The sequence below is a fragment of the Lissotriton vulgaris genome, chromosome 1_1, assembly GCF_964263255.1.
Source record: "Lissotriton vulgaris chromosome 1_1, aLisVul1.2, whole genome shotgun sequence".
Classification (NCBI taxonomy): domain Eukaryota; kingdom Metazoa; phylum Chordata; class Amphibia; order Caudata; family Salamandridae; genus Lissotriton; species Lissotriton vulgaris.
This window is the reverse complement of record NC_141685.1, coordinates 1,644,806,989-1,644,819,171: the sequence shown is the minus strand read 5'-3', so window position 1 is coordinate 1,644,819,171 and position 12,183 is coordinate 1,644,806,989.

The window sequence follows — 12,183 nt, the reverse complement described above, 5'->3', positions numbered from 1 at the left end:
CATCACAACAAGGCTTACAAACAGCTATCAACCCTATGTTATTCAAATGTAATTAGAACTTCATGGAATGGTGGTATGCAAATCGTAACAAATGTACGCTAAATTTGATATTTATAATCATAGAGAAACTGTTGCAAGTGCTGAAGGAAATGGAAGAGGAGATACACAACATTAAAACAAAGCTCTGTGCGTGCTTGGAATCAGACACATGGTGAAAAATGGTGGATGAGATTACGATGAAGCTGCATAACTGTACAAAGAAATTCATGACAGAAAACTAAGGAAATTCAAGGAGGACATCATTGACTAAAAACTGAATGAGTTTTAAACCTGGGTGGAAGTATATGCACAGACAGACAGCTTTAGGCAACCAAACACAGTATCATCTGAGTATAGCCTAGCTACCAAGGGAGACACATTACCCAGTCATTTACCAACGGACACCAGATTTTCCATCCAGCAGACAAAGGAGGAGCCCTGCTGGTAATTGATTATGTTTACTATGAAGCAGAGGGGATGCCACTCATGATGGATGGTAACACATATATCCATCTTGAACATGATCCGATAACAGAAATTGCTGCTACTCTCTCAGATATCCTGAAAAAAGCATTATGATATGACTGGATTACAAAAAACACCAAAGGTTTTTCGACTACTGAGTTTTACCACAGACTCCGACTGTACATGTTACCAAAAATACAAAAACACACTTTTGATACACCATTTAGATCAATAGTTTTGGGGTGTGGCTTTTTGCATGAACCATTAAGAAGGAATCTAGACAATTTCTTACAACCATGTGTACAGAATTGAGAATCACATTTACAGGACACCACATATTTTTTGCAGCAATTTGCAAAGTTACCAGCTACTAATTCTAACACATGGTGGCTTTGTTATGTTATGTTATGTTATGTTATGTTATGTTATTTTTTTATTTAGTATAGCGCAACGGTTACTCAAAAAGAGAATCCCGGCGCTTTAGGTAAGGTGAAACTGGTTTCAGAATAACACAACACAGATAAAAACAGATTAAAAGTCCACAAAAGAAACAGGGCTACAGGCAAACCTATTGAGAGAACAGCCAGGTTTTGAGGCCTTTCCTAAATTCAAGAAGACTGGTCGCCCCCCGCAAAGGGAGCGGTAAAGAATTCCACATCTGTGGAGCCAGAAGACTGAAGGAGCGGCCACCTAGGCGAGCCCTCCTCACACGCGGAACAGCCATTGACGTGACAGCATTGTACACTTAGATACCAGGCCAGAAGGGGATAGAGGCAGTGGAGTGAGCATTATTGGAAAAGGACAATAATTGTTCAAAACAAGATATTCTTACAGGAACTTCTTCACTTTTGTTTCTTCCACAGTTGTTTCTCTTGGGACGGGCACTTATATTTGCACAAGAATGGCACCTTCATGGGAGTCCTGAGCTATGTGAATACCTTTATAGCCAGGTTTGAGGATCTCTATATTTATTAACTATCAGCATGGCATTAAAACCCAACATTCTTTGTTTCAGATATATTGAAGGCTTTTTTGATCTGGAAAAGTACAAAGGAGGCACTGGAAAATAACTTTACATAATTGATTCAAAGGAATCCACAGATACAATTTACACACAATATTAGCAATCAAACTATCGCACTTTTGGTTATCTGGTTGGATTTGTCAACAGCCGGGTTACAAACATGCAGAAAACCAACGGACCACAATAACTCATTGCTTTACTACAGTTTTCATCCACAGTTATTGAAACAACATCTAACTTCCTCCCAGTTTCTATGCATTAAAATAATTACTTCAGACAATGAGGTCTGCACCAAGGCATAGAAGTATACAAATCACAATTCCCGAACAGAGGATATTGTGAGGCTTTACTCGACTTCACAATATAACAAGTAGCAGCAATGGACTGCAAAATTCTTTTACAGAAAAAAACCAGTACACTCATGATTTGTATCCATTTTTTTCTCTAAATCTCAAACTAGGAAAAAAACATAATTTGCGCTGCCCCAAGGTCCGGGAAAGGTGGATTGGAAGTATTTTGAGGGAGGGCGGGGGTGCCAGGGAATGTCCTGATGTGAGTTCTGTGTCTATGAAGTAGCAACGGTTTTTGAGTTAGACTATGAAGAGGATGATACCGATTTGAAAAAAGCGGAAAAGCAGAGGGGACAAAAAAAGAGGGAATGCCAAAATTCTTTCCAAAAGTCATATATTGCAGGCAAGTGAATTGCAAGTGGATTCAATTGATAAAAGGCGGGATGTTAAGACACCACAGGACAGAGGTGTATACAGAAGAACATCCCCAGATGCAGCAAGCAGACTGAGAACAGGTGAGACATAATGGTGGTGTAGTTGGAGGGGAATAACACAATAGAGCAGTACAAAAAAGTACAGAAGGGGTCACAACAGCTAGCAGTGGATAAGGGCATGGGTACAGATTCTATTACAGAGGAGGTAAAAGAAATAGGTAAGAAATTTAATGAACCTAGTGCAAGTAAAGACTCAAGAGAAAATGGCACATCTGGAGAAGCCACTAATTTGGGGACATACAAAGAGGATCACACAAAAGAAGATGGGAGAAAGAGTAAAACAGAAGGTTTGAAATGGATGCCTTACATGGGGATATCTGTACTTTTGCAGACGCATTTGAGTAATGCGACAAATGAAAACATTTAGGGGTGAATTTGTTGATATACACAAATTACTCCATAGAGAGATATAATCCAAAGAAAATTCGAGGAAAGAGGCTAGGGAGCTAGCAAAAAGACCAAGAGTGCTTACCACAATAGAAACATGGACATCCGCATTTTTAATATTTGCCAGCGTCTACTGTTAAAAGTTCACTGAGAAGGCTGTGTCAATCTTCAAGTATATGGATACTATTCTTAGGGCCCAATTGGAGTTTGGGGGTTTTGCATGGTTGCATTATGATGAGAAATTCAAGTCCATATGGTGCTTGTATCTGATAAACTATGGGGCAAAGTGGATAGTGAGATATGGGTTCAATGGATGTACCCTCAGAGCCTCCCTCCAACAGTGCATACAGCAAGTGGTAGTGGTTCCTCATCGGACTTCCCTGGGAAAACCCTTCTTCAGGGGTGGGATCTTGGGGGTGAATTTGTTGATATACACAAATTACTCCATAGAGAGATATAATCCAAAGAAAATTCGAGGAAAGAGGCTAGGGAGCTAGCAAAAAGACCAAGAGTGCTTACCACAATAGAAACATGGACATCCGCATTTTTAATATTTGCCAGCGTCTACTGTTAAAAGTTCACTGAGAAGGCGGTGTCAATCTTCAAGTATATGGATACCATTCTTAGGGCCCAATTGGAGTTTGGGGGTTTTGCATGGTTGCATTATGATGAGAAATTCAAGTCCATATGGTGCTTGTATCTGATAAACTATGGGGCAAAGTGGATAGTGAGATATGGGTTCAATGGATGTACCCTCAGAGCCTCCCTCCAACAGTGCATACAGCAAGTGGTAGTGGTTCCTCATCGGACTTCCCTGGGAAAACCCTTCTTCAGGGGTGGGATCTTGGGGCAGAGGTCAAAGAACCATTTCAGATGCCTGCTGGAGCTTCAACAGGGGTTATTTCCTGAGAAACCCTTGCAAATGTAAACATGAGTGTTCCAAATGCCAATGTAAACACGCAGTCCTCCAGTGTTTTGGTGAATAGTCAAAATTTTGGGGGCAGTGGACAAGGCACATGCAGGGGAGATCTTTCCATCCTGGTCACAAAGACTTTTACCCCAATTAAGGTGGATTCTTTGAGGTCTTGGCTAACATTTTACCCTAACAGAGGTTACACTACAAGTTTGAAATGGGGCTTCAGAAAAGGTTTTCGACTCGGTTATCAAGGCCCTAAGTCATGCAGATTGGCTTTACAGAGAATTTAGCAAGAGAACATCCTCATGTAGTTGCACGAATGTTGAACAAGGAAGCCGCAGAAAGAAGACTAGTGGGTCCTTTTACATACTGGCCTTTGACTGATTTGATAGTTTTCCCTATAGGTGTGGTGCCTAAAAAAGCTAACAGCAAATATGGAATGATTCATCACCTTTAATGGACTGATGGTATGTCAGTGACTATATAGCAAGGGAGGATGCTGCTGTACAGTTTGCTTCAAAGGATATAGCTAAAGCCCTAGGGGCTGATTACGATGGAGGATTCTCCGCATCCTCTGGGCCGGTGGAAGCCACCGCCGTCCCGGAGGATGCGGAAAATCCTCTGCGGAGCCTCAAAAGACCCACCGCCATATGGCGGTCCGTCCGCAGCTTTTCCACCGCGGTCGTCTTCCGACCGCGGCGGAAAGTAATAACATGGCTGGCGGTGTCTATCAGACACCGGCAGCCATATTAGGATGGTGTAAATGTCATGCTTTTCCGCGGCGGGTTTTCCGCCGAGGAAAAGCATGCGGACATTCACTTTGGGGGCCCGTTGCAGGCCCCCTGGGTGAAGGGGGGTGGGGGTTGCACATGGGGGGGTACCTATGGTACCTGCATTTGCGTGCACAAAGCAGCAGGCACCGAGCGGTGCCTGCCGCTTTGTGCATGCAAATGCATGCAAATGCATGCATTTTTAACACTGCGGCGGGTGCAGCTTGAAGCTGCACCTGCCGCAATGTGAAGATAGGGGATTTGACCGCCACTCTGGAGGTCACATCCTAATCTGCACGGAGGGAACGCCGCAGCCCCTGCGGACGTTCCCTCCTCCTCAGGGGTTGCAGACGGACTTAAGTCCATCCACGATCCTAATAACCCCCTTAGTTAGGCCAGTGGCCCCAGGAGCCGATCTAGCAAAATGCAATTTCAAGTCCACTTTTCAGTTCCTTCCAGTTTATCCCTCGGATTGGTCTCTGTAGGGTACTCAGTTTGAAAAGCAGTTGTATGTTGACAAGGTTTTACCAATGGGATGTGCCTTCTCTTGCAGTTTGAGACATTTAGTATGTTTTTGCAGTGGTACTTTACTTATAGGATATGCTATGACTTGATTACGCACTATGTGGGTGATTTCATATTTGTGGATGCAGGTAGCAAATATGATTGTGAGTCAGTATTACAGCACTTTCATACATGGCAGATGAGTTGGGTGTACCTTTAGCTCCAGAGAGGGTCCTAACACATGCCTAGTATTTCTTGGTATTGAGTTGGACATGAACAAAATGGAGGCGAGGTTACCTGAAATAAAGGGTAAAAACATGCTGCTTTTCTTGAGAAAGCTAAGATATCACCTAAACTTCAACTGAGGCAAATTCAACAGTTGCTTTCTGTGTTTTAAGAGCAGATAGGACTTTTTGTCACAACTAGGTTTTGCTATGTCGGAGCCAAGTTACCGCATCACAGGATTGTGATCTCTGCAATGACGAGGGTGGACTATGAAGTAAGGTTAATGTTCCTGCGAGGTTTTAATGTCATCACTTTCTGGTCTTTGTATTTGTATTTGGTTTGGTTGGTTCAGATATTTTCAGATGCAGCTGGTTCAAATGGTTTAGGTTTATTCTGGGAAGGGAGATGGTGTGCTGAAAGATGGCTTTTGAAGTGGGTGGAAGAGAAGAGGAGCATTGCTTTCTTTGAATTGTTTCCTTTGTTGGTAGCTTTTTCAGTGTGGAGAACACAAGCGTAGAACAAAACTATCACTTTTAATGTTGACAAATTAAAGTGATAGATCTGGTTAATAGTCAGAAAGTCAAGGACAAGCATCTTTTAAAACTGCTGCAGAGATTCATGCCAGATTGTTTAATGTTCAATGTTGTCTTTAGAGCCAAGCATATGCCAGGTGTGGACAATAATATAGCAGACACATTGTCTGAGGTTCCATGGTTTGGAGTAGATTTACAGAAAACACAGATGCCACAGGAGGTTTGGGAACTTACAACTGCATATCTCTGGTTCTACTGGTTTATCAAATGTAACTCCATTCTTCTATATTGGTGTGGGATTTTTCTTATGTTGTGTTTTCACTTTATGACTGTTTGAAGTGCTACATAAATGTGTTACACAGGGAAAAACAATCATAAACAACGATCCTCAATCCAAAGTAAATACAAAATAGCTAGCACCTGGTAGAGACACTACTTTTAAAAGACCTACATTGGGTAATAGTCACCGTTGCAGCGTGAAGCTGAAACATTTCTTTCAATCTAATCTGACAGAAACAGCATTTATATCAACCCTGCTCTCCTGATGGAAAATTCATCCTGTCTCGTAAGTGTCTCCAGATCAATAGCCGTTCGCCGGGTGCTAGCTATTTATTCTTTACTTGGAAGCGAGGATAGTTGTTTATGATTGTTCATCCCTCTGGATGTATTTAAAGTGCTAAGAAAGTGATGCATATGGTTGCCCCCAGACGAATTAGGAGGGAGCATATATTATGTTGCATTTTGTCATTTGACTGACCTTATTGTGTCAGTCTCTCCATTGCCACTGTTCCTTGTGTGCACCATTATGTGTGTCTTATTATGTAAGGGTTTGTGTAACATTGTGAGCATCAGTTGAATGTTGTGTTTATATTTTGTGCTTCTGTAGCTTTTTTCAATTATAAATGCTTTTTTGAATAATTATTGTGGGTATCTAAATTCACATTTCTTAATTAACTGTTTTGTGTTGTACTTAGAGAAAATATTTTGTTTAAGAAAAAGTTTTGTTTAACACATTTTTTTCCCTGAATCATATTTGCCAGAGTATGAGATCTGTAATAAAGTAATAAAAAACCATTGAGATTCTGACTTTGAAAGAAAGTTGGAGTGTTCCTAAAGCCCAGTTGCCAAAAGAAGGTAGAGCAGACAAATGGGGAAATCTATAATCTATATGTGAGGGCTAAAATCACTGGGAGCCTTAATATTGAATGGAAAAAAGGCCCACAAACATCCGAACTAAAGCCATCTAAAATGATCGGCTGGATTCCTCAGCAATTGATTATCTAATAGTATGCTACTCGCTTTTTAAACATGTTTTAGATTTTAGGATAATAATAATGTTCCGTAGTGATCAAACCCTTCTCCAAATGAGCTTCTCCATTCCTACTAGGAATGCTCCTGAATGGTCATAGGCGTTCCTTTACAAAACAACATGAAAAAGACTGCTAACTGTACTTCGCAGTATTAACAAGCCGGCCTAGGACACCCATAGCGATATTAAAAGCTGTGCTAACTGTGGTTATCACTGGAAACTAACGTCTGCTAAATTCAGGCTTAGCTATATGTATAAATAGAGGTGAATTGTCAGGCTAAGTCCACCATGGCCTATTAACAATGAATTCCCAATTGCTGCAGTGTTATCACATGGATTTCCAGCGATATACCTGCATTTTGCCGCTATCACTGGATTAATTATCGCCTCAGAGATTAGCGTTGTTATGAACACGCTAACCAACCATCCAGCGATAACTGGCTATGAATGGAAATGCGCTATGTGCGCTTTGCGATATTTATTGCCATCGGTTGATATTATCCCTTCTCTTCTTTAACAACTGAATTACTAGTTTTTAACAGAATTAGTTGTTACGAAGCCAATTGCTTCTTTTGAATTAGTTATGTTTGACTTGGTGCAATATATGAAGAATAAATTCGAGAAACGTTCTGTTTAAAAACAAATGCTGGTGCAGGAAAAAGAGGGAGTACTTTTATACAGGGAAATAAATATTTTGATACGTAATCAGTTACTGACCAGTACATGTGGTTTAGTGACAAAATATCGACTATAAAATATCTACTTACATAAATATTGAGTCAAAAATATTGATTTTAAAAATATCGACCCCTATACATGAACTATCACTTTCAATAATATAGTTGTCTAAAATATTGATGTTCAAAAATATATAAAAATTTAAATAAGAAACATTAATCAAATTTATATTATTACTAGTATAATCAAAATAAAATATATTTAATATTTTCCTCAAGAATATAACATTATTATTTTAAAATATTAAAACAAACATTATATTAATATACACATTTTTATTGACATAATAATTATTTTTATTCTATATTATTTTTTACTACTTTTTAAAAATATATTAATATACAGAAATAAATATATATACATATATCCAATATTACACTGCTTTGCACCTGGCTAAAGCTGAATGTAAACGCCTGGAGAGGCGATGGAGAAAGGGAATTTTGAACCAGGATAGATTGGAGTACCTTGAAAAATTGAAAAAATACCATGGACTCATTAGACGGGTTAAGGCCAATCACTACCAGGCTAGAATTGGGCTGCGGGAAATTCTACAAAATAACTTTTTTAAATCTACAAGGAGATTTCCTCCCTTGCAGCTTCCATCGCGCCTATAGCTGGCTCGGCTGAGTCATGCAACCGGAGTGCGAACTATTTCTCGGAGAAAGTGGAGAAAATGTATTCCTCTTTTCCTGGGACTGTATAGATGGGTGTGGAATTTGTGGAACAAATTGGAGGAGCTGGGGTGGGGTTGAGGCTGGACAGCTCCATTATTTCCCCCTTGAGCTACTCAGTAAAATCTGTCTAAGTATTAATTCTGGTTCGCCCAGAGACCCCGCCTCACCTAAGTTGGCATATCTTGGAGGACTCGTTTAGATCACACACGGTGCCGGGGAGTTGGTAAAAAGCAACTGTCCTTCCACTTCAGAAGAAGCTGAATATTTGCCCGGACAAACTTTAAAACCTGCAACCTATCTCGCTGCTGCCTTATTTGGCTAGGGGGCGGAGAAGGTAGTAAACCAACAGCTAATGGCCCATGCTGAGGAATCCAGCTTTCTGCACCCTTCCCAATCGGGCTTCCGGGCTCTACATTCTACAGAGTCTGCACTACTCCTTGCCATGGAGGTCATTAAACAGGGGGCAGATGCTGGTCAAACTATGGCCCTGATTCTGCTGGACCTGAACGCGCCTTTGACACTGTGGCTCATTATACCTTGCTGCAGTGTCTGAACAAGGGCGTCGTCTCAGGCCCAGCCTTAAAATGGTTGCAATCCTTTCTGACAGAGCGCAGCTTTCAGGTCAGACAAGGTGCTCATTACTCCAAGGACATCAAATTGGAACAGGGTGTGCCACAAGGCTCAGCCCTAAGTTCTACCCTGTTTAACCTATACGTGACCCCTTTGGCGGTGATAGCGGAAGGTTTTAGAATCAGGGTCGTCTCATACGCCGACGACACCCAGCTGGTGATCTCCCTATCACAGGCACTAGATTTTGCAGCATCTAACTTCAGGGCACGCATGCAGGAGCTTGCCTCCTGGATGGCTAAGAACTGCCTGAAACTTAATGGTAACAAAACTGAGCGAGGTGCTTGTGGTAGGGGGTGCTCCGTCGGTCTGGACGACGACTTGGTGGCCTTCGTTCGTGCCTGGCTCCCACTCCTACACCATGCACCCAGGTGAAGAACCTGGGTGTATGTTTGGACTTCAATCTTTCGTATGAAATTCATACTAGATGTGTAGTGGGGACGTGTTTTAAGTCCTTAAACCACCCCCCACCACCACCCTCCACGCCTGGACCCCGATCAGCACCGAAGACACCATCCGCACGATGAACTCCATTCACTCCGGATCACCGACCGACCCCTGCCCTCACCACGTCTTCAACAAGGCCCACGCTGTCATCGCACCCCACCTGCGAGACATCATCAACACATCATTCGACACCGCCACCTTCCCTGAGAGCTGGAAACACGCCGAACTCAGCGCCCTGCTCAAGAAACCAACAGCGGACCCCACCGAACTCAAGAACTACCGCCCCATCTCGCTCCTCCCGTTTCCAGCCAAAGTCATCGAGAAGACCGTCAACAAGCAGATGGCCGCCTTCCTCGAGACGAACGGATCCCTCGACCCCTCACAGTCCGGCTTCCGAGCCAACCACAGCACCGAGACCGCCCTCATCGCCGCCAACGATGACATCCGAGCCCTGATGGACAATGGAGAAACAGCGGCCCTCATCCTCCTAGACCTCTCCGCGGCATTCGACACGGTCTGCCACCGCACCCTAGTACAGCGCCTCAGCAACATCGGAATCCAGGACAAAGCGCTGGAATGGATCATCTCCTTCCTCGACGGAAAAACACAGAGAGTCCGCCTACCACCGTACAAGTCAGAGGCCTCCGAAGTCATCCGCGGCGTCCCTCAAGGATCATCTCTGAGCCCCACCCTCTTCAACGTATACATGAGCCCCCTCGCGGCCATCGTACGCAAACACAACCTCAGCATAATCTCCTACGCCGACGACACCCAGCTGATCCTCTCCCTGACCAACGACCCCGCCTTCGCCAGAGCCAACCTGCACGAAGGGATGAAAGAGGTAGCCGAGTGGATGACGACCAGCCGCCTGAAACTGAACTCTGACAAGACGGAGGTCCTCATCCTGGGCTCTTCCCCCTCCGCCTGGGACGACTCCTGGTGGCCTCCCGCCCTGGGCACCGCACCCAAACCGACAGACCATGCACGCAACCTGGGCTTCATCCTGGACTCCTCCCTCTCCATGACCAGGCAAGTCAACAACGTCTCCTCGGCGTGCTTCAACATCCTACGCATGCTACGAAAGATCTTCCGGTGGATCCCCACCGAGACCAGGAAGACCGTCACCCAGGCCCTCCTCACCAGCCGACTGGACTACGGCAACGCCCTCTACGCCGGTACCACCGCCAAGCTCCAGAAGAGACTCCAGCGGATCCAGAACGCCTCAGCCAGACTCATCCTCGACATCCCACGAACCAGCCACATCACCGGACATCTGAGAGACCTTCACTGGCTCCCCGTCAACAAAAGAATCACCTTCCGCCTCCTCACCCACGCACACAAAGCCCTACACGACCAAGGCCCGAGCTACCTCAACAGCCGGATCAACTTCTACACTCCCAAACGCCACCTCCGATCAGCCAACCACACCCTCGCCGCCGTCCCCCGCATCCGAAGAGCGACTACAGGAGGAAGGTCCTTATCCTACCTGGCCGCCAAGACCTGGAACTCCCTCCCTCCCGACCTGCACCTGACCCAAGACCACCTCTCCTTCAGGAAGAAGCTGAAGACCTGGCTGTTCGAGCAGTAGCGGCCCCCCCCCCCCCCCCCCCAGCGCCTTGAGACCCTACGGGTATGTAGCGCGCTCTATAAGTGTCACTGATTGATTAAAAGCCTGCAGAAAACTATGGATCTCCTCCCTATAGAGGGTAGGAAGACGCTGGTGCATGCCCTCAGTACATCTCGCCTAGTCTATGGTAATATACTTTATCTGGGCGCTAGGGCTAAATGCTTCAGTAGACTTCAGGTTTTGCAGAATGCAGCCGCAAGGCTGGTGCTAATGCAACCGAGGAGGGCTGCCTCCAAAAGAGCTTTGGACACTTTGCACTGGCTCCCAGTGAGGAAAAGAGTGATGTTTAAGACGCTTTGCATATGCCATCGTATCATCCAGGGCACGGACCCTTCCTATTTGAGGAATCTTCTCACCTGCTATATGCCCGCAAGGTCCCTTAGATCGAGTGGGACTGGCCTGCTGCTAGTACCTACGGTTAAGAAGGCCAGGATGGGAGGCAAGTCCTTTCGGCTTCTAGCGGCTCAGAGTTGGAATAAACTTCCTCTGAGCCTCCAGATGGAAACTTCCGAGTTGAAGTTTAGGAAGACTCTTAAAACTCATCTGTTTTCATGTTAATTCGTTTGCCGTTCTGGATATGGTTTCTCGGAGCTGCTTCCTCCACTCACCCTAGCGCGGGGACAAACCGCTATGGCCTAACAAGGGGCTTTATACATTTCTTTATTATTATTATTATTATTATTAGAACATAAAATATTTAAAATGCAAACCATTGCAATCACAAATAAAAAACTCAAACAAAATAAAAACATTGAATTTACTAAAAATAATAAAAATATTAAAAACAGGAATAATTATGAATATTATAATTTTAAATAACAAAAACATATTAATATAAATGTAAACAATATAAAGAAACTACAAACAAGTACACTTAATACATAAACTATTCCCACTGCAATTTCTAAATAGTAGACTTAGGGGCCTATTATGATGTCAGTCGGTAAGACTTTGTGGGCTTGTTGGGGTTGGTCGGTCCGCCCGATCTCGCATCTGAAGCGGTTGTTGTGACCGCCGTATTATTATGATGCACTACAATACAGGGCTTACTAACCAATGCTGTTCTTCCTAATTCAAATTGAATTTCCGACCTCAACGGTTTCGGTAAGGTCCA